Raw genomic sequence first — 25,148 nt, forward strand, 5'->3', positions numbered from 1 at the left:
AAAGAAATAAAGATGATGGACAGTAGTGATGCAAATTCTCCATCATTACTGTAGCTGTACTATATTTATGTTATGAAAGCGCAAATTGGATGCACCATCTTCCCCACCTTAGTAAGTGGAAAGGTTAGTCAAATCCTAACTGCCATTAAATCTGTGATTACAGCTTCAAAACTACCTTTTGTTGAAATAAAATGTATGGTAAGTAAAGTAATGAATAGAACAGATCCTCTGTCCAAACCACAACACAATCCAGTTTCTACATCATTCTACATGCCAGTCCTGATCCAGGGCTCTGTCACATGTTTGTATTTGAAAATACATCACAAAATTCATGAGACCATGAAGAAAAAGTATCTGAAGGAAAGAGGCCATGACTTCAGCTGTAGCAGTGAAATTTCAGTCTCAGTGATTGAACATATGCCAGTATGTTTGCGGTATGAACTCTGGGTTACTTAATTTCCAGTTTTGTAGAAAACTGTGAAAATGAAATAAAGAAGAGAATGACCTTACACTTAGATTCTTTAGTACAATTTTCTACAACCAGAAATACAAAGAAAGGAAGTTGAAACAACCACATCAAAGCTTAACTTCAGCTCTCCAGCTTTCCTCTAAGGGTTCGCAATAATCACCAACCAACATGATGTGATGCCTGTCTGCTGTGCTTCAAAATAAATGTACTCATCTGATCATCAGTTCATCAGTTGTTTCAAAATTCTTTAAAAGGACCAACTACACTTGAAACATATTTTCCCGTCTTGTATCAGTTTTATCTGAGTTACAAAAGGCCATTATCTGGGTGGTTGAGATCCTTAATGATTCTCCTAGCCTTATTCTTGCAGCCTCTGGTGAAATATCCTTTAGGCAGGGTAGAGCACTGCCTATTGTATGTTCAGCTGAACAAACCACTCTTTGCAGGGCTTTGTGGTCCTGTTCAGTACTGTTTCTGTACTGGGCAGTGATGTTCCCTGTCAGGACACTCTCGATGGTGCAGGAGTAGGTGAAATAGTCTCTGCCTTGCCTTTCTCACCACTGAGTCAGTATGCAGTGTCTAGGTCAGGCCCTTGGTGATGTGGACACCAAGGTACTTGAAGCTGTCCACACCCTCCACCGAGGACTTCTTGATATTAAGAGGGTGTAGTTCCTTCCCAGCTTCCTCCCAAAGCCCACTATCAGCTCCTTAGTCTTGCTGACGTTCAGGAGTAGGTTGCTGTCCTGACACTAGCAGGTCAGGTCCTCTATTTCCTTCAGGTAGGCATTTTCATTGTTTTCTGTGATCAGGCCCACCACCACTGTGTCATCAGCAAACTTGATGATGGTGTTGGAGTCGAAAGTGGCTACGCAGTCATGTTTGTACAGCAGAGGGCTCAAAACACAGCCCTGGGTGCTCTGATGTTAAGAATGAGGGTAGAAGAGGTGTGTCCACCTACCCTCACCACCTGAGGGTCTGACTGTCAAGAAGTCAAGGATCCACGTGCACAATGAGGTGTTTAATCCTTGGTCCTTGCAAGACAGTCTGCCTGCAGGGCTCCTCTGTGGGGTCACTTCAGGTGCAGGCTCCACTCTCAAGTCAGCTCCACTGTCAGGACAGGAAATGCACGCAAAAAATACTAAATGGTGTGGACACTTCTGGTGGGAGCAAATTTGTCATTGATTAATAATTAATTAATTAGTCAACATTGTAACATGAAATCTATTCATTTCTTAAATGTAGCATATATATTGATTTTGCCTATTCTGTCTACGTTGCATTAAATGTGAGTGTCTATGCCAGTGTGGCAACATATATCAATCCAATAATTATACCAGTAACAGGATCTTATTTACACATGCTTTTGATTTATTCTGTCAAAATAGGACATAAACTCTGTCCATATAGCCTAGCGACATCAATTCTTAGCAAAACATCCAGCTCATTGATTGAAAAATTGGAGCTTAAGTCTGTCTTTCTGTCTTTCTCAAAACACCGCACACACACACACACACACACACACACACACACACACACACACATACTTCTCATTCATAATTTATCTTTGAAGAATAATATACTATGGCATTTTACTGCAGTCAGCTGAATTTAATATGAAAAACTGATAACTGTGGATATTTAATATGACACAAGAAGCTGATGTGTCTGCTTGTACTGTAAACCTGAAGATCTTTAGAAGAGGCCAATAAATATTTAACTATGCAAGCAATGAATAGTTAGTTAAAAGTTCTTAAACTAATTAGCCTCTTATATTCATCATATACACTATTCTCTTGTGTGCCATTACGGTAGATGGTTTCACCTAGCTCCTTCATATATTATGCTTTGCTGCCACTTTACTCACTATTATTTAACTTCTAGATTATACTCCACTATTGGCTTATGTTTATGTATATTGCTTGACTTTAGATTTTTTTTTTCATTTTAAGAATAAGAATTGTGTATTTTTATTTTCTATTCTTATTCTTAACCACCATTCATTTCATATTTGGTTGTATTTGTCTGTGCTATTTCTGTCCTTGTGCTACTGGAAGACTTAAATTTGCCCTGGGGGGCAGGGGGGCAAATATGATCAAATAATAAACTCTGTTGGTATAATAAAAGTGAATTATTAAGTGTTCCATTAAAAAAACAAAACAAAGCAAAAAACACACAAACTGACAAAATGATCAAACATTCTGTTGCCCTTTATTCAGCAAACACAACATATCACAACAATAGTGGTGTGCTACTACTTGTATTCAGAGTCATTAGTTGTTGTCCATCCACCATTCACAGTACAACAAATACCACTGGCTATCTTTAATTTCTTCACAAACTTCCACATGTCTTCAACGTTGTAAAATACAAACTTGAATCTCTCCAAGATGGCTCTCATGGTTGTCCAGGCCCTCATGTTTCCTCAACCCAAAATTTTCCATACAGCTGTGCAGCCTCTGCCAATTCCTCTTCCCCCATTATCAGTACATTGGGCAACTCCACTTGGGCTGAAAACACATACTGGTTTGCTTTAAACCATTCTGCTGCCTTTTTGTAGTCATGTATGGTCCTGGAAAAGAGAGAGAGAGAAAAGGTTGTCTTCCTATAGTATAATTGCTACGCCAACAGTATCATATATATATATATATATGTGTGTGTGTAAAATTAAATTTACCCTAGGAATATTTACCGAACATATTTTTCCTCAGTAACAGATCAGAATATGTCTATGATATATATATATATATATATATATATATATATATATATATATATATATATATATATATTTATATATTTATATATACACACACACACACATATACATATATATATATATATATATATATATATATATATATATCATAGACATATTCTGATCTGTTACTGAGGAAAAATATGTTCAGTAAATATTCCCAGGGTAAATTTAATTTTAAAGACGGACTGGTGGAACAAATAGGAAAATTGAAACATCGGTGTAAGAGTAGTCTCAAAGGAAAAATACAAATACAACTCAAGCAAAATAGACTGCATTAAAAAAATCTGACCTCAGTGATGTCATCCAAATTCCTTTTTTTCAGTCTGAACACTGGTGGCACCTCATCTTGAAGGAGGGCTTTTGATGTCTACATCCAATGGGCAAACATTTTGCCATGGCTCAAACAAAAAGGGTTACACAAAGAAAAAATAAATGTACCATAGTATAAACAGTGAGACAGTGCTGTGTAATCAAATGTCAAAATTTTTGTGGTCTCACCTTCCAAAGTCAAAGTTCTCCATCAGCATAACACACCACCATTTTCGCAAAGCTGACATGTCCATCTGAAAAAGGAAAAAAAAAAAAAATTATTAGCACTGTATGTCAGATTAAATGTCATTAAGGGATTTTATAACAGTGAAATCATAGGGGACATCCAGTACGGTGTAAAGGGCATACTATGAATAAAACATTAATAATTTAATGTTAATATCTATAAAGCCAACAGAGAATGAAATCAGCATGTCAGAAAGGAGTTCTGACATGCTAGGCAGTTGTTTAGGCAGTTGTTTATTTATGGTTTCAAATCTGTTAAATATAAATTATAATTATTATAAATTATTTACTGTATACTAATACCTCTATTTCCAAACCAGTTGTCTCTTTCCATGGTCCAGGATTTATTGACTGGGAAAGGTTTCTAAAATTGAAAAGACAGCTGCAGAGCTAAATAGTTAGCTATCAAAATGATAAATATAGTAAATATGGTCCTCTTTCATGCATAACACACACCTTACAAGTAATTCAGTAAGGAACAAACATTTCCATGCAGACACACACATACCATTTCAGTAGGTTCTTTATAGCGCCAGTTTATGAACTCAACTGCTGGTTTCAAATATTGTTGATGTTGGGTCATCACATTAAACTGTAAAATTCTAAAATAAATTGATATCCAATACTTGCACAATTCTGCAGTTATATTTAAGTCGCACCATTAAAAGGCTATCACACAGCTCAGATCTGATCTGACAAAAAAACAAAAAGCAAACAAATGCTTTTCAGAACTGCAATTCAAATAAGATTAATTCATACAGCCAGCAAAGTCTTAGCACGCTGTTTAAGTGTGAAAACAGCTGATCATTTCAGTATACATTTTCCACTGCACCAAACAGCCTGAACAATAGAAAAACATTAAATCTTTATTTTATCTTCTTTTGGACGACAAATAACCCATCTCAGCATCAAGGTCAATATCTTAAGGCAAATGCAGACCTATACCCTTGCTGAACGCTTTACAAAAACATTTAATAAAGCCAAACACACAGTGATTTGGATAATGCAAATCAGTCACCTACCGTTGTCACAAGGCATAGTGTAGAGAAAACAACCAAGAATGCCTTAAGTTACGTCCTTTGGGGGAAGTAAAAAAGAAAATCTGTTTGTTATTTCCTGTCCTGACAGTGCAGCTGACTTGAAAGCGGAGCCTGCATCAGAAGAGACTCCACAGAGGAGCCCTGCAGGAAGACCCCTCTCAGTCCTTGAGCTTGATGACGAGCCTGGAAGGAACTGTGGTGTTAAATGCTCAACTATAGTCAATGAACAGTAATCTCACATAGCTCCCTTTTTTGTCCAGGTGAGATAAGGTGATGTGGAGGATGTGTACTATGGCATCTTCCATTGATTGGTTGGGACGGTAGGCAAACTGTAGTGGATCCAGTGTGCTAGGTAGTGAGGAGCAGATGTAATCCTTGACCAGTCGTTCAAAGCACTTCATCACTATAGAGGTGAGTGACGCTGGGCGGTAGTTGTTCAGGCAGACTGGTCTTGTTTTCTCGGGCACAGGAATGATTGTGGACTTCTTGAAGCACATGGGTATGACAGATTGAGCCAGGGACAGGTTGCATGCCATTGTGAACACCAGCGCTAGTTGGTCAGCACATAGTTTGAGGACCCGCCCACTGATACTGTCTGGTCCTGCTGCTTTCTTGTGTTCACACTCTTGAAAGCCCTCCTGATGTCATGCTCAAAAAGGGTGATAGGTGTGAAAGGTGCACCCACCTATCCATTAACCTCTGCTTGAGCTGTTTTTGCTTGCTGGCTGCCGATGGCCTCAAAACAAGCATAAAAGTTGTGCTCATTTGCTAGAGATGCATCAGCAAGGAGAGGGATGGCATCCCGCATGGTTCTGGTAATCCATGGTTTCTGGTTGTGGAATTATTTTACTGTAGTTTTGGGTACAGTTGTGTGTGTTGTTTCACAAATTAAATCCACCACAGCCACCACTCTGTGACATCGATGATGGTCTTCCAGATTGCGTTATGTAGTGCACCCTGCAGGGCAGCCTCTGATTGGCTCTGATATTTTGACCTCAGCAAGATGGCTGCATGGTCGCTCTTCCTGAACACAGGTAGCAATTCCACTCTGTAGCCATTTTTGAATGCCGTGTAGCAGTGATCCAGAGTGTTTATTCTCCTTGTGGCACAGTCAATAAGTCAATGAAAGTCAGGCATAACCTTCTTAAGGTTAGCCTGATTGAAGTCTCCAGCAACAATGAGCACAGTAGTCTGTGAGCAGTTCAAGTCTTTGCAAAGATCTGACAGGGCAGCCTCTGTACTCGCCGGAGAGGCGACTGACTAGGTCTGCACCTTCCTATCAACTTGGCTGACATGCCAGTAAAGTTTTGAACATGAACTTGAAGACACTGCTGACATGTTGTAAGTGGACACGTGTCACCAGTGCACCAGTACTAAGCCCAGAGCTTGTTTTTAAGAAGTCAGAGGTTCAAACATAAGCAGGATCATACAGCATATGAAACAAGCAGGCAGGTAACAAAAGCAAGTTTATGATCAAGAAGGTGCCGGTTTGATTTCCTGAAGCAGCTGGGAAGGTTTGGCCAGGGAAAGGGAATGAGTAATGCTCTCTGAACCCTTATTAAGTGTTCACACGCCAGCAGTGGCAGTGGTTGGGCAGCTCCCAGGTGTGAACATCTACTGTACAGTTCACCTAAATAAATGATGAGGAAGGTTGTGTTGAAAATGAGCATGCATGCTCACCCTACCTTCACCACCTTGTTTCCATAGAATTTATGTTTATATGGTACTAATTTGCAAAAGCAAATATGTTTGGCGTTCACTGACAATGTATTTTACTTGTTTTCCTACAATATCTGTTCAAATAAAGCACGTATAAACATGGTTATGTTTAGGCACTCACTTGATTAAGGTTATGTAAAGATTATGATTTTAGTTAAATATTGAAAAAGTCAGTTGTTTGTCTTGAAGTGCGAGACACGACATGTTTGCTTTATTAATATTTAAGCAAAACTACAGTCTTTTCTTATCCTTAACCGAACCTTCTTAACCTTGCTACATGTGGGACTCAGGATGCGAACCTGGTGCTTCCATGCAGTTAACAAATCTTACACTTCCCTCACTTGAAAAAAATTGCCAAGGAACATGACCAAAGCAGCATGCAATTTCAGTTATCTCGATAACCTATTTGGCAATGCAAATGAATAGTATAAAAACATAATATCTAGGAGAGATATAAAGATGTTAAATATGAAATAAGTGGCACAATCCATTTAGATTAATTTACAAAATCAACCATAAGTAAAAACCTGACGAAATAAATACAGGCACAGTAAAAGTAAAATGGTAATGTGGGGTTATTTTGAATGAGTGTAATCAAGTTTCTTGGCTCAACATGTGGCCCTGATGTACCCTCTGTAATACCTGCTTTAATACCAGCCTCAAACTGCCACAGGATAATAGACTCATATCTGATAAGGAGCTGATTAACAGTAATTGAACGGTAATGTGAATTTTCAATGGCTGCATAAATGGATCATTATATGTGTTAAACAGCACAGACAAGAGTTTACTTATCACAGTCATTTAAAGACATCAACAGTGAGCTTACATTCAGACACTAATGTTTGAATCTTTAATCTTAAATATTAATAGCCACCCTTCATTAAAATTGAATGTGATGCACTTATGTTGAGGAAATATTCCACTGCTTAATGTGCTTAACAGCAGGTGTATAACATAACAAGACACAAGAAATTCATTCCACTGGCCAAGTTCTCTAAGAAACAACATAGCTAAAAGCTAAGGTCTCATATTGAAAGTTAATTCAGTTTTTCCTGATCTTATAGCCACAGTTCTTCAGCCTGGGTGCCCTTCACCTCAACGCCCATGCAGAAATGGCATAGCAGGGCATGCTTCTTTTCTTAACTTAAAAATTGGCAAGAAAGAATTGCCCATAAACACTGCAACAACTTCTGTTTCCAGTTGTCAAATGACCTTTTGTCATTTGACAACTGGACAATCACTTTTAGCAGTGTTGTACAGTGTAAGTGTTGTGCATTTAGACTGATTTTAACACAAAGACCATAAAGTTTTTAATGTGTTGCATTTACGCCGACATGACTCCAATTAGTGGTAACTGTTTCCATGCCAATTATAAGAGAGCAAAACATGCAGTTTTGCTGGTGTTAGACACCTCCCTTGACACACTTCAAATCAAAAATACTATTTGCACCATTTAAACCAACTCTGACTCCTAGAGCAAATACCTTTTGCAAGAAACATAATGCTGCCCGAAATTTGTTTTCTGTCAACATATTGAGAAATTTGTTGACATGTTGTCTTGCAAGTCAAAAAAATTAATACTGAACTTATGAGTAAAATGCTCAGTGAGACGTGTTGTTATTACAGCATTATTAAGCATTACTGTACATCCTCCATCCACCATCCAAGTTGTTTAAACTCACAATCACACTCTTCATGACATCAAAGAGGGAGCTGACAGCCAGTGGCAGACTCAGGCCATCTGATACTAAAAATACAAAAAATATAAAGGGCACCTGATACATTCAAATGAACCCCCACTTCACAATGTTTTTCTCCCATACAGTGCACCCTATAGGGCACATTTTTTTCATTGAAAGGGCATCCAATTCTGCACTCAGTGTGTTAGACTTAGGGGAACCCCAAATTGCACTTTTTCCTTTTTTTTTGTTCACTAGAAGGGCACCCATATAGAACCTCCAGCTTACCCCATTACAACAGCATCATAGGGGACTGCATTACATCCTCTTCATTTAAAGGGCACATCATATTTTCTCATCCTTTGGGGTTCTTTACACAGCACTATCACATTTTCTTCAACTAAAAGGGCACCATGAGGACACTTTATTCCAGATTGTCACATGTAGGGGCCCTCTATAGGGCATTTCATCCTAATTTAAACATAACTAAACAATCATTACAGAACTTTTGTATGTTTTCTCCTTTGTGTGGGCACCTTCGTAGGGGTGTGCCCAAATACAAATACGTTATTTGGCAGAGCACAAATAGTGTTTTTTTTTTTTTTTTTTTTACAAATATTTGTTTCATACAAATGTTTTAAAAAAGTATTTGTTTTCGGGAAGAAAAAAAAACGATGTCATATACCAGCGTGCAGGTTGGTTGGTTGGTTACATCGCTATCTCTGTCTCTGTCCTCTGCTCCACTGTTACGTCTATCAGCAGGTCTCAATGAGGGGAGTCACATCCACTTGCTACATGAGAGCTTTACCAGATAAAGATGAGCTACTGACACATGCAAAGTGCTTTCAAGGGATTCTTCATAACCTGTTGTTTCTCTTCCTCTTTCCACAAAGTTAGGTTGTAAAAAAATAGGCAATAAATGAAAAGTGCAAAGCAATAATCGCCTTTGAAGTTCTTCCCTACAGGTTACACGCTGTGCTGTCTCTGTGTTATAGGTGTATAGATAGGAAGAGGTTTGTCTGCAATGAGGTGATGAGTAAAGTTTTATCTCAGTAGTCAGCGCAGTCGTCTATGATCTGGGAGACTCCAGTTCGAGACCCGGTGTGAGGACCTCCTTCGTAAGGTAGTTTATTCATGAACACTTATTGTAACACTTTAATTTTCTAAAATTAAAAGCATAGTTAAAACAAAAATATGATTTTTAAGCCTCTTTCCACTTCAAATACAAATACAAATAATTTTGCTGCCTCAACAACTACAGATACAAATACAAATACTGGGCCCTCTGCACATTCCTACACCACAGTAATTTTTTTTGTCCTTGGGGGCACCAGGGGAACAGTTGCCAACCCCCCCCCTCCCCGAGTCCACCAGTACTGACAGACCCTGTGATGTCACCTTGTGAGTCCTGCTCTTTATGTAACAATCACATATGCAGCCACAGTGTAATGAACTGCAAACTGCATGTTTATCCCTTCATTTAAAGCTCTACATGATAGCTTTTTTGTTAAAGCACTTAAAGTATTCAGCAGGTGAATTCTACTGGTTTCTAACCTTGAGATTCTTCTCATATACAGAATGTGTTTTGCTCCAAGGAAAAAACATGGCTAATCTGAGGGTGTGTAGCATACACAGCTGAATAACATGTTTTTTAAAAAGAACCAGAAAAATTTGTATAATTCAACCTCTGAGCGGTGTGATGTAAAGCACAGCAGTGCACAAATATCCATGATAGTTCCCTGCCATGCAGTTACTGTGCATCAGTCTGCATTTTACTGCAGGCGATTCTTTCTTAAATCTTATGCAGCAGCTACAAGTTAAAGCAGTGAGAAACTGTAATCAAAAAGGCTTTTTTTTCTCCCAGTTTCTCTCTTCTTTTTTTCTCTTGTGCACACTAGCTGTGAGTGTGATAAAAGCCCAATGAAGCAAAATTACGAAACTTGCAATTTATCTAATTGCCATTTGCCAGCTAACCAGAAGTACAACTGAACGGCAGTAAAATACATGGTATCTTCCATCAAACCTAAGGAGGATATTATCATTCAGTCCAATACTGTAGAGATACTGTAGCTAAAGACATAGGGCTTATTAAGGGCAAAGCCTCCCATCTAAAACACACCATGTCCAAAGTGTGAGGTGCATAATTTCCATGTGAAGTGAGCCAGCTAAAAAAAAGTTGCAGACTTGTTTTGAAACCACTTTAGAAGATCAATCTAGTTCCGTGCAAAATGAAAAATAACTAGTTCAGAGCACTCTTTCAGCTTGTGCAAATATGTGACTCACTGGTTGTTCAACAGGTGAAAGGTAGGTATTGTGACTGCTTGTGGCTACATGAGCTTTTGGAAGATCAAAGTGTCTGGCTGGAGTAAGGTGAGCAGCTGGAAGCATCACAGGGGCTTTCAATGTATAGCTTGAAACCCTTGCCCTGGTCAATACATACTCACCCCCCACCCCCCCACCCCACACACACACACACACACACACAAAAAATCCTTTAATCTTTCGTCACCATATATGTACTGTATGGCCTTCCTGTGAGCAGGTGATGGGAAACAGACACTGATGTGATTTCCCAGGCAAGGAAATCAGGTAAGTGCACTCATTAGTCATATGAGGCTTCCTGCAGGGTCAAAGAGGGCAGAGATTGTGGGTAATTAAATGTGGCAAATGAAACACTAATTGAATGAGCCACCCACTGCCTCTGGTTCTTGTTTAATCATATGGAGAAGCAGATAACAGAAAAAAATGGGATTCATTTTCCTTCATGAGGGGGGGATGTAATTATGGTGGTGCATGAATTGATCACTTAACAATAAACATTAAATAACAATCAAGGTAGATGTGTTTGTATTGTCTCAATTAAGAAGAAAACTCAGAGATCGAATGATTAACAGTTTAAAGGTAAATTACACCATACCTAAAGTGATCAAATTGGTACGTAATTAATATTAAGGACATTTTCATGATTTATTTCAAACAATGAATCATAAATGACATGTTTTAGTTCAATCGTGAATACAGTGAAGAATATGCACACTGAATATTCTGCTTGGTTTCAATAATTACTAACTGCAGATTTGTGTAAAACACATGCCATGTCTTGGTGTTATTTACAGCCCAACCTGTAATTGCTATATGTCAGTCAGTCTTTGTTCAAATCCCCAGCTTTGCTCCCTGTAGTGATTTATTGGCTTGATGTATTGGTTTGACTCAGTAATTTGTCAAAAGTTTGTAGTACTACAATATTTGATATAAGGACCAAGATTATTTGACAGCTAAATCTGAACGTGTTTTAAGAGACTTCAAATATGTTTCTCAGTTGACTCGTCTACTGGAGCACACAGCCATCACATGGTCTGCATTCCTATTGCAGCAACATCACACTAAGTGTACATGATCGTCAATTAAAGCCTTGTACACAAAACTACACGTTGAATGCAGACTTAAAACTCCTCTATATGTAGCATATAGTTATACAATATATAGTATATAGCTATAGTATATTTAGTGATATACAGTTTAATATAGAAAAACAACTTTAAATTCATGTTGTCTGGCAATCTCAGCCTTTACGTAAAACTGACAATAGATTTTTAAATGAAATAAATATGTTCAAGACAATTTAACAAAAATCTGAATATTCAATTTAAGACATTTCAATTATCGGCATTGCTGTATGATGATTACTACATTTACAAAGAGCAGTATGAAGTGGGTGCTGATTAGGAGTTTCTTAATGGTATTCTTCTCAGATATTGTGTCTAGCTGAACAATGTTGTGGATGGACGATGAAAGGAATTAATGCATTTAATCACCACATCTTTCAAATTTCATGAAATCTTTTCTTGCGTACACTAAACCACCAGCAAAACTCTATGGATCTGCTGTCCATTTAGTTTATATGCTTTTTATATGCACTTTTAAGTTTTTAAGCTTGAATTTAAGCTTTAACCTCAAGGCTTAGGACGAAATTGAGTTTGCCCGCAATTTGCAACATTTTAAAGGGTAATGCTGCAAAATATTTAGAATACAAAAAGATACCCCACTCTTATTTCCCATTTTATTTCAATTAACTGGCATTAATTCTCTAATCGGTGTTTTTGCCTGATTGCTCTATCAGGGAACGATCAAACCATCTGGGCCCACCTACAGTACAAATTAAGACCAAGCTACTGCATCCAAAAAGACATGAATGTGTTGCCAAGTCTTTACTGACAAGCTTAGACAAAATAAATTACTGTAATTAACTTGGGCAGCAACACTCTGGCCTAATTGATCAACACCCTGGCACCTGGGCATGTGTGGGTCCAGAAGAGTCAACATTTTAAGAGGCCCACAGTGGAGCTAGAGGCTCGCAGCAAGTATGAACATGTCCTTGGTCCTGGGTCTTCCAGGCACCATGCTGTCTTTGAATTTAAAGAGCACTTGGCCTGGCAACAACCTCGTCACCTTGCCAGCCTGAGAGAAAAGGCTACTCCACACCCTTCAGTGTCCAATCTACATCCTCCCCAGTTTTACAGAGACACACTGATGACACCTGCTTCTCCCCAACCTTTTTTTTTCAGCACAAAGATAAATGAGCGTTGTCACTGCTCAGCACACAGTACAGTGGAAATAAGGGCTGTGGCTGTGTTCAAAATCATCTGCTAACGTACTGCCTACTACATACTCAATCAGTATGTACTGCACACTACTAAATGAACGATTACTATACTATTACCAGCAAACTGTACACAATGAGGTATACTGAAGCAAAGTGACTGCATCACATGACTGTATTGATCATAACAGCTACTGTTGAATGAAAATTGTTTATCACAAATGTAATACGTCCCCAACCGGCAGTGATGGCGGAGATTTTGAGGCTAAAAGCTGTTGTAATTTTCGTTGTAGGACTGTTAATATGTCACTTTATTAAGTTTCAATATTTTTTCAGGCAAGAAAGTAACCATGTAGATTCCTGCCTGTTTGGAAATTTGCTGCAACATTTTTGGAGATGTGAGGAGCCACTGGCCGGGTGAGAACAGCCCGTCATCTCAGTCCCTAGCAGCCCGACTCCTGAGATGATTGGACCGTAGACATGATGTCATCACGGGAAGCAGATGATCCAATGAACTGATCTGTGCAGCTCTTTGGTGATTCACCGCTGACTCCAATGTCTCTGTAGCCTTTTGATATATGATATAATTCTTTTTGGAAGATAAATGTTGGTCTCATAGATCTAACAATTGTGGCTGCCACATTAGTTTGTCTGAATGTAAAATTAAGCTTCATCAGCACAATTCAATGAATATAAATGTATTAAAATGAACAGATCAGTTTAAAGTTTGTTTTATTTTATCAAGCTACATCACAGTTTGGCTTTTTATTATAGCTACATTACAAACCGAATAACATAATTTACTGCATCTCTCTGTCAATTAGCTTATTTTTTGTGAGCTTTGAGTTGAGATTATTTTGTCACGGTACAGTCAGGTAGGTGTGTTGAAGTTTAATCACCAGAACTGAGCTGAGCTGGTGTCACAATCGGGATTCCAATGACCGCAAGGCATACTGGCAAGGGCCTCTCCTGGCCTAGCATATTGCAAATTAAATCAATTTAACAGTTTCATACTGCATACTACGATGAAATGCAGAATGCAGTATTTACAACACACTGCATACTGCGTTTGTCAGTAGTATGTAATAAACAGTTCTGAATACAGTCAGCCTGTATCTCTCAAATAAATACTGACATCAAAAACTAACCTCTGAGCATCAGAGTCCCCAAATAACATTCTGCTTTTATTCCCCAATTCATCAACCTGCATGCTGAACAGAACTGAAAGTCCAGGTAGCAGGAAAAGTCAACTATTCATTTTAAACTTGTGCACTTCAGACTTGGCACACAACACTTTTCACACGCACACAGTGATCACAATTTGTAGCCTGCATGTTTCATAGCTCTAACTTGCTTTTGGTTCACTACACAGAAAATACTGCAGCAACAACTCTACAATGTGTCAGTATACAAATTTAAACAAAACCATGATTTACTGGCAGAGATAGCAATACATGCTTATTGTCTAGCCAGGCATGGATAAAATTAGAACTCTACTGTCGCTATTGTGATTTCAATCTTTGCCCAAGGGTCTTCAAAAAGATGTCTTAACTTTGATGACAGCTGTACAAAATCACATCAGATTCAGAGTATCATTTAAAGCAGCTGAAGCCCTATAGTACCTCAATGCATAACTGATCACTGTATTTTATCTATAATTCCAAAGCTACAAGAGTCCTGATGTTTCCTTCTGCCCTTGTTGTTTGCAACACTTTAGACAACAGTAAGATAGCAGCTACATATTGTAGGAAGACAGGGTCACTCTGCTGATTGCATTTACAATGACAAACATGCCTCTCATTTGATTTCCTCTGGGCTGTTTGCCATCAGTAGCCTGATAGACATGTATCTGTGTATGTGCTTCAGTTATTGTTCAGAGACAGCAGCGTTGGCATGAGGGTGCTCTCTCTCGCTTACTCTCACTCTCTCTCATACATACACACACACACACACACACACACACACACACACACTTCCTCACTCTCTCCGTCTCATCTGTCCCTCTCTTTTCCTCCTGCCTCTCATGTAACAAGATGAACATTTTCACTTTCTCTCCCTGCTCTGAATCCTCCCCGTGCAGCCAGCCTCCCTCTAATCCTTTCAAGGAAGTGACTCACATTACAGCATTCTTCAGTTTAATGCACTTTAATAGCATTAATATCTGCGTTTGCCTCTTCAGCTGCAATAAACACTGCTTACATCTTAAGAAAGCCGCTTAAGAGCAATTGACATGGCTAGTGTACCAAAACAGAAACATACCTCGGCTGAAAAGCAGAATAACTCATCATAAAAGAGTAATCTGCTTTTTTTTTAATACACTGGCACCCACCCGGTGCAGCATGGCACATAGTGTACTGTAAACAGACACTGGGGGAACTCTGACAAGGAGCAGCCAGCTCCCTGTAGTCCTTCCTACTCACTCTCACTGTGTGGAGGAGGCCTGCAGATACGGGTAGAACACGAGTCCCTGCCACCTTCTGTGCCACCCATGTTGCTGTTGCAGTGACAGCCAAGGTCAGCGCAGGAATGACAGAGGGCTCCTGTGTGGAGATAAGACTCTTGCAAACATCTGAACCACTGCGCTGCTTTTCGGAGGAAAGAGAATCCTGCCCCTGAATTATTCAATGGGTCTCCCCCACCCTAAATAACAGCCGGCAAGCATTGTTTGACATCCTGAATGAATAATTAAGGACTGACCTTTTGTTCCCATTAGAGGTGATAGGTTGATAGCGCCATACTTTCTGGTTAAGGGCTGTGAGATGGTGTAAAGGTGCTGTGTAGGGGAACTAGGAATTTGCTGTATTAAAATCAAGCTAAACTCTCCGGCACAAGCAGTGATGCTAAGAAAAGAAACATACCCCGTCCCTGTGGGATGCATTGATATATACAAAGACGTAGATGCAGTCTCTGGTGATTGTTCCTAAAACACAGCCTGAAGCCATTCTTTGTCACTACCTCTATGTTCTCATAAGAATTGTAGTATAGTTTGCTCCTGACACATCAGAGGCATTTTCATTATGCCAGTCAAGAGCTTGTAGTCAGCTCTGTGAATCAGACATGATGTATTAACACACAGTCAATCCCAGTACAGCTGGCTGGGTCCGGTTTGGTGGTGTTCCAATGAATTATGGTCTTCTTCCCAGTTTTGTATTTCAATCAGGCAATGAATCATAGAACGCTAACTTTATAAAATATGTATCCAGAATGCTCAACTTTACAACCGTGATAATAAATTATGCTTTCATTGGTACTATATATGTATTATATGTTGAATCATGGCCATTAATGCTTATGCAAGACCTGTGAATTTTTCCTTATTGTCAACAAATACCACAAAACAATGAACTCATCCAACTGACAAGGTCTGTCTATCTATAATTTCCCCAAAAAAGGACTTGTGTGGTGGATCTTTTTTTTTTTTTTTTTAATTTCTTTAAACTGTTATTTCACATTTCGTTGTGTTCATGTTAATCTAAGATATTTAAGAGTGTACATGTGTTTCATTCTCACATTATGCCACTAACAGCTATTACTTGAAATTTCTCTGAGCTCACCTGAGAGTCTGCAGCTACCAAGATTGGTAACCCTTTAATTTACAGGCAGATAATAATGTAGTAATGCGAAGAAATTGCTAAGAAATAACAGTAAAGTAGAATCAGTAAAATCAATATAATGACAAGTTGTAGTAGTAGAATTACCGGGAACTATTGTAAAGTATTGGGTAATTACAGAGTAAAATTAAGGCAGAATAAAGAGCTTTGGTTGGTAATTATATGGGAATGAATTGTTATAGTAAGTGGTATAACCCACATACAGGGTAAGACAGGTGGGTCGTTTCTGTGTAGGCTACTATAGAGTCTAACATAATACTTTGGTAGTTACTGAGTATTTAGCATTCATGTCCCTTATTGCATTGTAAGGACAGGCTGTTAGCAGGTAACACCAAGTAACCCATTTGGATGAAATGTGTAAATATTTTCCAAATACTAAATGAACACAAGTCAGGTACCATGAAATGATACCGTCATTACCTTTCCACTGCCTGAAAAGTGTAACGTGAACTCTTTTACAGAAACAACCCACCTGTGTTACCATATAATTACCGACCAGACCTCTTTATTCTGCTTTAATTTTACTCTGTGGTTAACTAATACTTTACAATAATTCCCAGTAATTCTACTACTACAACTTGTCATTGTATTGATTTTACTGATTTTACTTTACTGTTATTTCAGAGGAATTGATAGCTGTAGTAGTTATGTGAACTATGTAATTAATGGCCTGTAAATTAAAGGGTTACCCCAGTATGCATCGTACAGTATCTCACTCTTTCACTCTCCATCAAAGTAGCCCACTTTTTACAAGAAACACACAAATCTGGCAAAGACTTTACCAGTTTACCCTAAATGGAGTTAAAACGACAAGATTGTTAGAGATTTGTCAAGAATTTCAATGTTCACATGTTTTGGGAAATTACTTAACTTTTTTCTAAATAAAAAAAAAATCTTTTGTCAATATAAAAATGAATGCGCTTGAGGCTGAGTTCCACAGACAGAAATGGTAACAGTTTTGGTCAATTTGTGGGATTTCTTGTCAAAAGGGAAAAATAAAGAAAAACAGCCTCATCCTTTAAGAACAGGAGATGCTTTTGTGGTTTCTCATATTCAATTGTTTGCACAAAAATAGTGCTATTACTGTATTGTATTAAGTCTATAAATCTTCCTGGTAAGACACAGACTTCTCCAATAAAGCTATCTACTGAGGTAGGGCTTCTGGTTCCTTCACAGTGTCAGGAAGAAAACCAGAGCTGCAATACGCCCGCTGTGACACTCTCAGGAGAGAAGCACTCTGAGGCGAGCACAGATTCCTAGTTTAAGGAGAGAGAGAAAGAGAGATTGGGTGCTGAAGACAGACCATATTTATAGCCAGGCATAGGAATAATTCATTGTGATCAAAGTGCAGATCATGCTCCATTCCATCACAGAGCAGATGTGGCAGAATGAAAAGAGCACACTTTCTCTCCATCTGCTCTCTAGCGGCTTCCAAAATGGAAAGAATAAGGCAAAGTTATCTCTCTGAAGCTGATGTGTGTTTGTGGTCATGTGTTCTGCACTCTTTCTCAGGTGGCCTCACTTTAAAAGGATTGAGACACCTTGAAGATGTAACATGCACATGAAATGTCACATATACAACATGTCTTCTCAGTCAGACCGAGGAGTGAATATCAGATTCTGAGCTCACAGTTGGAGGTCATATACCTGAAGCCACGTGCCATAAAGCACATACACAATGATCACTGTGCATCACATGTCTCCTGTACGAGCACGTGAGTAAAGTGGATCACAGAGTCAGAGGTCAGAGCTGAATGAAACACTGAATTTCTGCATAAGGTAACACTTCCTTTTATATGTCTTCTTAATTTTTCATGCAGCTTTTGATTTGCGCTTAAAATCATCAGTGAAGAACTATGTCAATATTAAGACCACCTATGTGTGCACCCCCCTCACCATACCTGTCCCCGAACAAGCTTGATCTTTCTTGTTTTTCATTTTAGCTTTCTCTCACCCCTCGTACGCTCACTTTCCCAGGGACACACACATTCCCCTTTCCTTCCTCGTTTCTTGTTTTCGGTCCCTCCTGCCTTTTCTCTCTCCCAGTAATGCTTTCTCCGCAATCACACACAAACACGTAGACACACGCATGCCTGCTTCTTCCAGTTTCATTTTCTCTCCCTCCCACACACTGACACAGACATGTGCCTGTTTCTTTCTCTCTTTCATTTTCTGCGTCTCCAACCCTTTCTGCTTCCCTGTCACTCCCTCAATACACACAAATACACGCACACAAATACACACACGCGCACACATACACACACACGAGCTCCTTCATCTTCTTTTATTTCTTCTCCCTCCCACACTTTTCCTATCACTACTTCCATGCATGCACACACACAGAGGCGCCTGTTTCATTCGCTCTCAATTTCTCTCTCTCTCTCTTGCGTTCTCTCACCCACCCTTTCTCTCCCAATCACTCCTTCAGCATGCACACACCCTCATACAAACCTCTTTCTCTCTGTCTTTTACTGTTTCTCTCATCCCGTCTCCCTCCCACAATCAAGTACACACACACACACACACACACTACCGGCAGTCCAGCTTCCCTTACTCCCAGCTGGGCTTGGACAGCTCTCTTCCTCTGGCCTCTCTGGGCCATCTGGAGTGCAATGTCCCCGCTCTGCTGGTCCCCTGCCAGCCGCTGAGCCTCCCAGGATGAACACAGCATCTTCAAGCACAATTTGTACGCGTCAAAGCTCTGCTGTGTGTCCAGTGACCCAGCTGAGTGAAGTCATTGAGTCTCGCATTTCCCACCTCAAAGGAGCCTCATTCTGCTTTGATGACACCTGCGCTCCCCATCTCTCTGGATGGAGGATGGCGCAGTAATTGATTAAAGCCACTGAGCAAACTTACTAGCAATTACAGCTCTGTTTATGATCTTGTGGAGGGTTTGTCTTTGCATGAGGAGTGAATATCAAAATCCTGTCTTCTGTGTGGCACACTGGTCAAGTACATCAAACAAGCTTTTCAGGTATAAACGGAGCTGTCTACAGCTACCCTCTGCCTTAATTAAAAAAGTAAAGCTAGATTAAGAAAAAATCTTCTCTAGTAAAGGCATGTAAGACTTAAATTTAAGTCTATGTCCAAATGAAGTGTTAAACTTACACATAAGAGCAAAACACAAACTAGCTTCTAAACAGTAGTGGGACCTAAGAAAGCTGTATTCAATGATGTTAGATCTCCTGGCTCTATATGGTGGTTTTATGATCCTTTGATATAAAGTGTCTGGTTGGTTTGAGCAATACAAAAACTGGAAAACGTGGCTTTGAAATCAAGTGTTAATCGTAATTTCAGTCATTCAGCCACAACTTTCCCATCTCAAAGGAGCCTTGTTCTGCTTTGATGACACCCACGCTCCCTCTCAGTTCGACAGGGTAATTGATTAAAGCAAGTAAGTCCCAGTACTTGCAATTACAACACTGTTTAAGATCATTTAGAGCTTAATCTTTCTAAACAATCTTTTTTTTTAATTGACCACCGACGTACAGTGAAAGCAACAAATTAAAGGAAAACAAGTAGGAAATGTTATGTTAGTGGCACATACCCCAGGCCTTCTTATTGGATAGCCAGTGAACTACATTTGATTGGTTTGGCCCTGGTAGCTTTTATTTGGATTTTTTTGGACAACACTCTGGAAGTATCTAGAGTTTTAAAGTCATTACAAAGCTTAAGGTTGTGTTCAAGATGCTGGAGCGAAATCATTTGCGCTATAAAAGAAGCATAACCCGAAATAAGCCTGAGGCCAGTTAGCGTGCAGTCACTATTTTTATAGTCTAGCGAACACACCAATTCTATGTGACACTGCAACAACAGCACATACAAACACTGTCCTGGTTATTTCTATTTTGTACTCCAGCCACAGGTTTGCCAAGATAGAAAAAAAAAATCATTAACAACTGTGTGAGTGGTTCACTGACCCTCATCATCAATTACAAAGCTTTTGTTCGAAGACACAACATATGAGTTGATTTTGGAAGCCACGGAAACCGCAAGCGGAGCCAAAATAAAAACAACAAAAAGCTGCGTGAAGTTATCTGGTGAGAGAGAGCAACACAAGCCCCCCCCCCTTCCAACACAAAGACTCTTTACTGCACATTAATATCCCCACACCTCTTAAGCACATCGTGTGATGCATTCAGCAGTCTTACATCATGCTATATGTGCTGTATTTGCATCGCATTTGGATCACTGACATTCATCATCAATTTCAAAGTTTTTGTTTAAAGACATAAAAACATAAATTGATTTTTGGAAGCATTTAAACCGCAAGCGGAGCAAAAGAATCACATTTAGTGATGGCGAGTATAAAGAGTGAATTCAACAGGCAATCTGAGACATCTGCAGATCAATACTCAACAACAACCAACTCAACAGTGATTGATACTTAAACTTTTTAGCTATACTCGATCTGTGAGATCAAACTTTAAAATAAAACACATGCAGTCACTCGGGACAACACATGAAGTCAACATAAAACCTGGAGTGGACGGTGAAGCTTAAGAGGCTGAAATACAATATATACAAAGACATGACTGAAAACAGCTTATCTCCATTTTACTGTACACTATACATTGGACTTACCTTGTCGAGGCTCTAAATACCATAAAGCTCGGAAACAGGCGGCGAAGTGAAAATATCTTCCCCTTCTTCACTAGTTGATCAGCCAAGACTCTGTGTTTCAGCACCGCGGAGAGCGCGTCCGCCTCTTTGGGGAAATGATGCAAGTTTATGGTTGACGCCGCGAACGCATCGACTGTGCAGAACGAAAACGCCTCCTTCAATTTTGATGCCACCTCGTTGATGCTCTGGCTGGAGCAAACATGACTCGCTGTGCCTGATGCTTTTAGAGAGAGTACGGCCAATCACAATGCCTCTCGCTCTTTACTCTCACATCTTTGCGCATACCCGAAGAGTCTCAAAGGACCGGTGCCTGTATGCCTTCAGGCGGGCACGGCTGCAGTAATAGTGACTTTAAGACCGGCTTCTACTTCTATTGGAGCTCATCTTCATTTGCAGTGCTCTCTTTGTCTTCAAGGCGATGCTGATACTGATAAAGACGGGACTGTGAATATCCTCCCGCGCCTGGGTACGGGAGCGGAGCAGTGAGAGCCGGGAGCAGGAGGAGTGTCTTTTACGGTCAGAGTTCATTAAAGACTCTTCTAATATGGATGAGTTCCGCGTCTCATCGTTATTATAACCAGTCTTTTCTTTTCCAATTTCTTACCCTCGCTGCAGGTGTATAGCCTACTGCAACTGAGCTACAGTAGAGGCGGCGTAGAGTTGACAGTAGATGTATCTCCTTTTATCAGAGATGTGATATAGATATATATACATATATATATAGAAAATAGTGCCACTGTGTGTGTGTGTGTGTGTGTGTGTGTGTGTGTGTGTGTGGGAGGGGGGGATGTGAATGTCTGAGGAAGACTTTCAGACTTTTAACCAGTGGACAACATCTCAGTTGAGGACAGAATCGTGTGTCCCCAACTTGTCTTCACTCCAGCTGCATTCAGCATTTACTGTAAGTAAATTAATTTCATTGAGGTCAGGTGGTTTGGGTAGGACTGAGAGACACAAGCCTCCAAAAAATAAAAATAAGTCAATGCCACGCCCTCCAGAAGTGGCATTGTCCCCAAACATGTGTGTGTGTGTGTGTGAGGGCATGTTTTGTGCTTGGATTTACAGTATATCATTCAAGCCATGTATAGGCATATTCAGTTTTTGATGTAAGATTGTCTTTGCCATTTTTTCCCAGTTCAGCTGTTCCATGCACAGATGTGGAAGTCTACCTGCTACAAGTTTTATGCCTCCGACAGCTGTTTCACACATTGAAATACTCTTTCTACAGTATCAGTTTCAATGTGTGATTGTGATAGTATTGATTTGAAGTCATGTCAAAGACCTTTTCACTGTAATGAGATCAAAGTGCCTCTCCAACACTTTAGCCCCAAATTAAGCAAATGAAAAGCATTACAGCAACCAGCCAGTGAACAGCCATCATCACAATAAGCTATTTAATCTTGCACTGATTTGAACTAAAGGATTTTGCCCAGTCATTTTCTCTCTAAAAAAAAAAGATGCATAGTTGGAAAAAATAGAGCTTTAATGAAAAGAGAAAAAGCCCTGTGGGATGGATATCAAAAGCCAGTGGATGTGCATAATTCATCTCAGACTATTTCATAAAGCCCTGCAGTAGAGCTTTCTTTAACCTGTTTTCTTCATTTAAAAAAAAAAACTCCAAATATTAGTGTTTTGCGCTGTGCAGAAGGGAGACTGTTCACTTGGATCTTCCAAGGCAGAATGTTTATCAGTTTTGTTTCCTAAGTGACAGCTAGTACAAGTAAAAACCTCAATTCAGAACCCTTGGGAAAGTCTGTCACAATACTGGCGAGGACTAATTTAAATCTCAAACTGCTAAGCATGCTCATCTCTATTATCTAGCACAAACTATTGCCATCTGTCAGAGCTAATGTAACATTTAATTATTAATATTTTAAACTCTCATGTTCACAAGTAGAAGTGGTGTTTCTGTTTTCCAGCAACAGCCTGTAGGAAGGTGAGTAAGGTCGACACAGTAGCAATAGCAGCCTGTAGGAAATGACACTTAAAAACATCTTGAGACAACGGATATTATTATGTTACTGTTAATTATATCAACTGACTGTGTTTACAAGTAACAGATGGACATGTGAGATGTTGCATGTGTTCCAGGCTGTAAACAATTTTTATGTTCAAATAAATATCACATGTCATTGAATGTCAGTGTGATTTTGTCAGTAAGGGTTCTTCTTTCAGGGTGTGGCTGCTGAGAAGCATCTGAGTCTCCAGTCGGCTCACAGCTGACACACTCACATGCTCATCTTGACTTGAGCACACCCCCCTCTGCTGGTGTTAGGCAGCAAAGAAAATTCTTCTCTTGGCTGTGTTTGGCTGCAGGGAATCTGGGTACAAGTCCAAGAACACTAATTCAGACCCACAGGAAGGCTTTGCTATCCACTGCAGCACAAGCAGGGTTTATTGTGGAGCCTTTTTAATTCACAAAGCTGCTGCATGTAAGTGGGGCAAAACATCGCCCAAGTCCTGAAGATCTAAGAGGCACCAGCACAGCAGCTGCAGCATGTCTCTGCTGGGACTGTGGGCCGTTCACTGTGTGTGGTATCAGCAGACCTGACTAGAAAATATGCTGAAAACTATCTATGAAAACTAGCGTTGCCTATTTTTGCATCAGGAAATCTGTATATGCGCCTCTGAATATGAATTTATTAGGCATCATTTACAAAGTAATACTGGCTGAATAAGACAGACTCTGTGATTACCTCAGAAAGCATCCCTGTACTCTCAAATATGATGTGCCATTTGTATGTTATTTGTGTGTCAAAAAATTATCATTAAAGAAATACATTTTTATAATGTTTCATTATTTACTTATGAGCTGTTAAAAAATGATTTAAAATGATATTACTATGTGTGCTAGATCAAGAGCTTCTCATCCTCTTATATTGTCTGATAGCTTTGCTCAAGAAACAAGAGTCTTAAGTTAACAGGGACATACAACAGCATGTTGGAATTGAAGTGTCCACATGTCTAATGTGCTTTAATGAACATGTAGTCAGTTGGACAGCTAGCTTCTGATGGATTTTGAAGGTTGTGAGTCTTGACACAATTCCCTGGTCAAAAGACAAACAACCCCCTCATGGCACACTCATCAGTTCCATCCTCTCACTGCTCATCGCTCATCCAACTCTGGCATCTGGTGTTACTCATAATCAATAGTGTTGAGATCCAAAGTCTGCCCAGAGCAAGCAGTTGCCAATTATATAGCACCCGCAGAATATTGTTACTGTCATGGAAATCCTTTTTTATTTTCTTAGTCGAAGTGAAAGTTTCATATTGTCATTCACGGTATATGGATGTAGTTTTGCAAAAAAAAAGTGGTGCAGCTGAAATGTTCATTGGTGTGAAAACAGCATTCTTGTTTTCATAACTTAAAAAAATCAGCCATAAACGTCCATATGTTCTCAACATCTGGCCTGCTTGATCTCTGTTACCTCAAATGTACTCATATGTTCACATTTAATTCAGATTCATCTTTTACTGTCAATTCTCTCCATTAACCTGTGGATAGATTTGTAAGCCGTGGATCTCAAGTAATGAATGATTCATTACATTCTGACATAAACTGCACCCCATGGTCCAATATTGCCTTATATAATCTTCCTCAAACTTATTACAGACTCAGCAATGGCATAACTCTGTGGTGCTCTAAATTGCTCTTTTGGCCGAGCTGCCCTTTGATTGATTATGATAAATGAGCATGTGCAACAGTTTAATGAATTTCACTGGCCAGAATAAATCCAAGATTCTCCATCTGAGCATTTTGTTCTATCCGTTGGTATTGACTGGTACACAGCATACAAACATCTTCAATTTCATCAGAGGTCAAAGCCTCAAAGGTTCACTGATTTCACCATGGCCAGTAAGAGTTCTGGCAGTGTGGTGATTCATCAAAGAGATGCAGCAGAAAAGAGCATGAAAAAAATTGAGGGAAGCAAGTTTTCATAGTTATAATATATTCAAAATGAAAAGTGCATTCACAAGCTAGATTTTGCAAATGATAGTACTGAAAAAGCTAAGTCTACATGGTTGGCACTGCCCAGAATCACCCCATAATTAGATATGAGTGAGAGAAGAAGGCCTGCAAAGTAGCTTCA

At 39.4% G+C, this 25,148-nt stretch overlaps 1 protein-coding gene across 1 annotated transcript in view; it reads right to left on the minus strand.

Annotated features, from left to right (window-relative positions):
- LOC137186447 (carbohydrate sulfotransferase 8-like) overlaps positions 1-21,575 on the minus strand; it is a 191,428-nt gene extending 169,853 nt beyond the window's left edge. Inside the window, exon 1 of the mRNA XM_067595399.1 lies at positions 21,019-21,575. The gene's annotated coding sequence lies outside the window, so the exon portion shown is untranslated. The remainder of the gene's footprint in view (positions 1-21,018) is intronic.
- Positions 21,576-25,148: the final 3,573 nt, after the last annotated feature.

This window comes from Thunnus thynnus, chromosome 1 (genome assembly GCF_963924715.1).
Source record: "Thunnus thynnus chromosome 1, fThuThy2.1, whole genome shotgun sequence".
Classification (NCBI taxonomy): domain Eukaryota; kingdom Metazoa; phylum Chordata; class Actinopteri; order Scombriformes; family Scombridae; genus Thunnus; species Thunnus thynnus.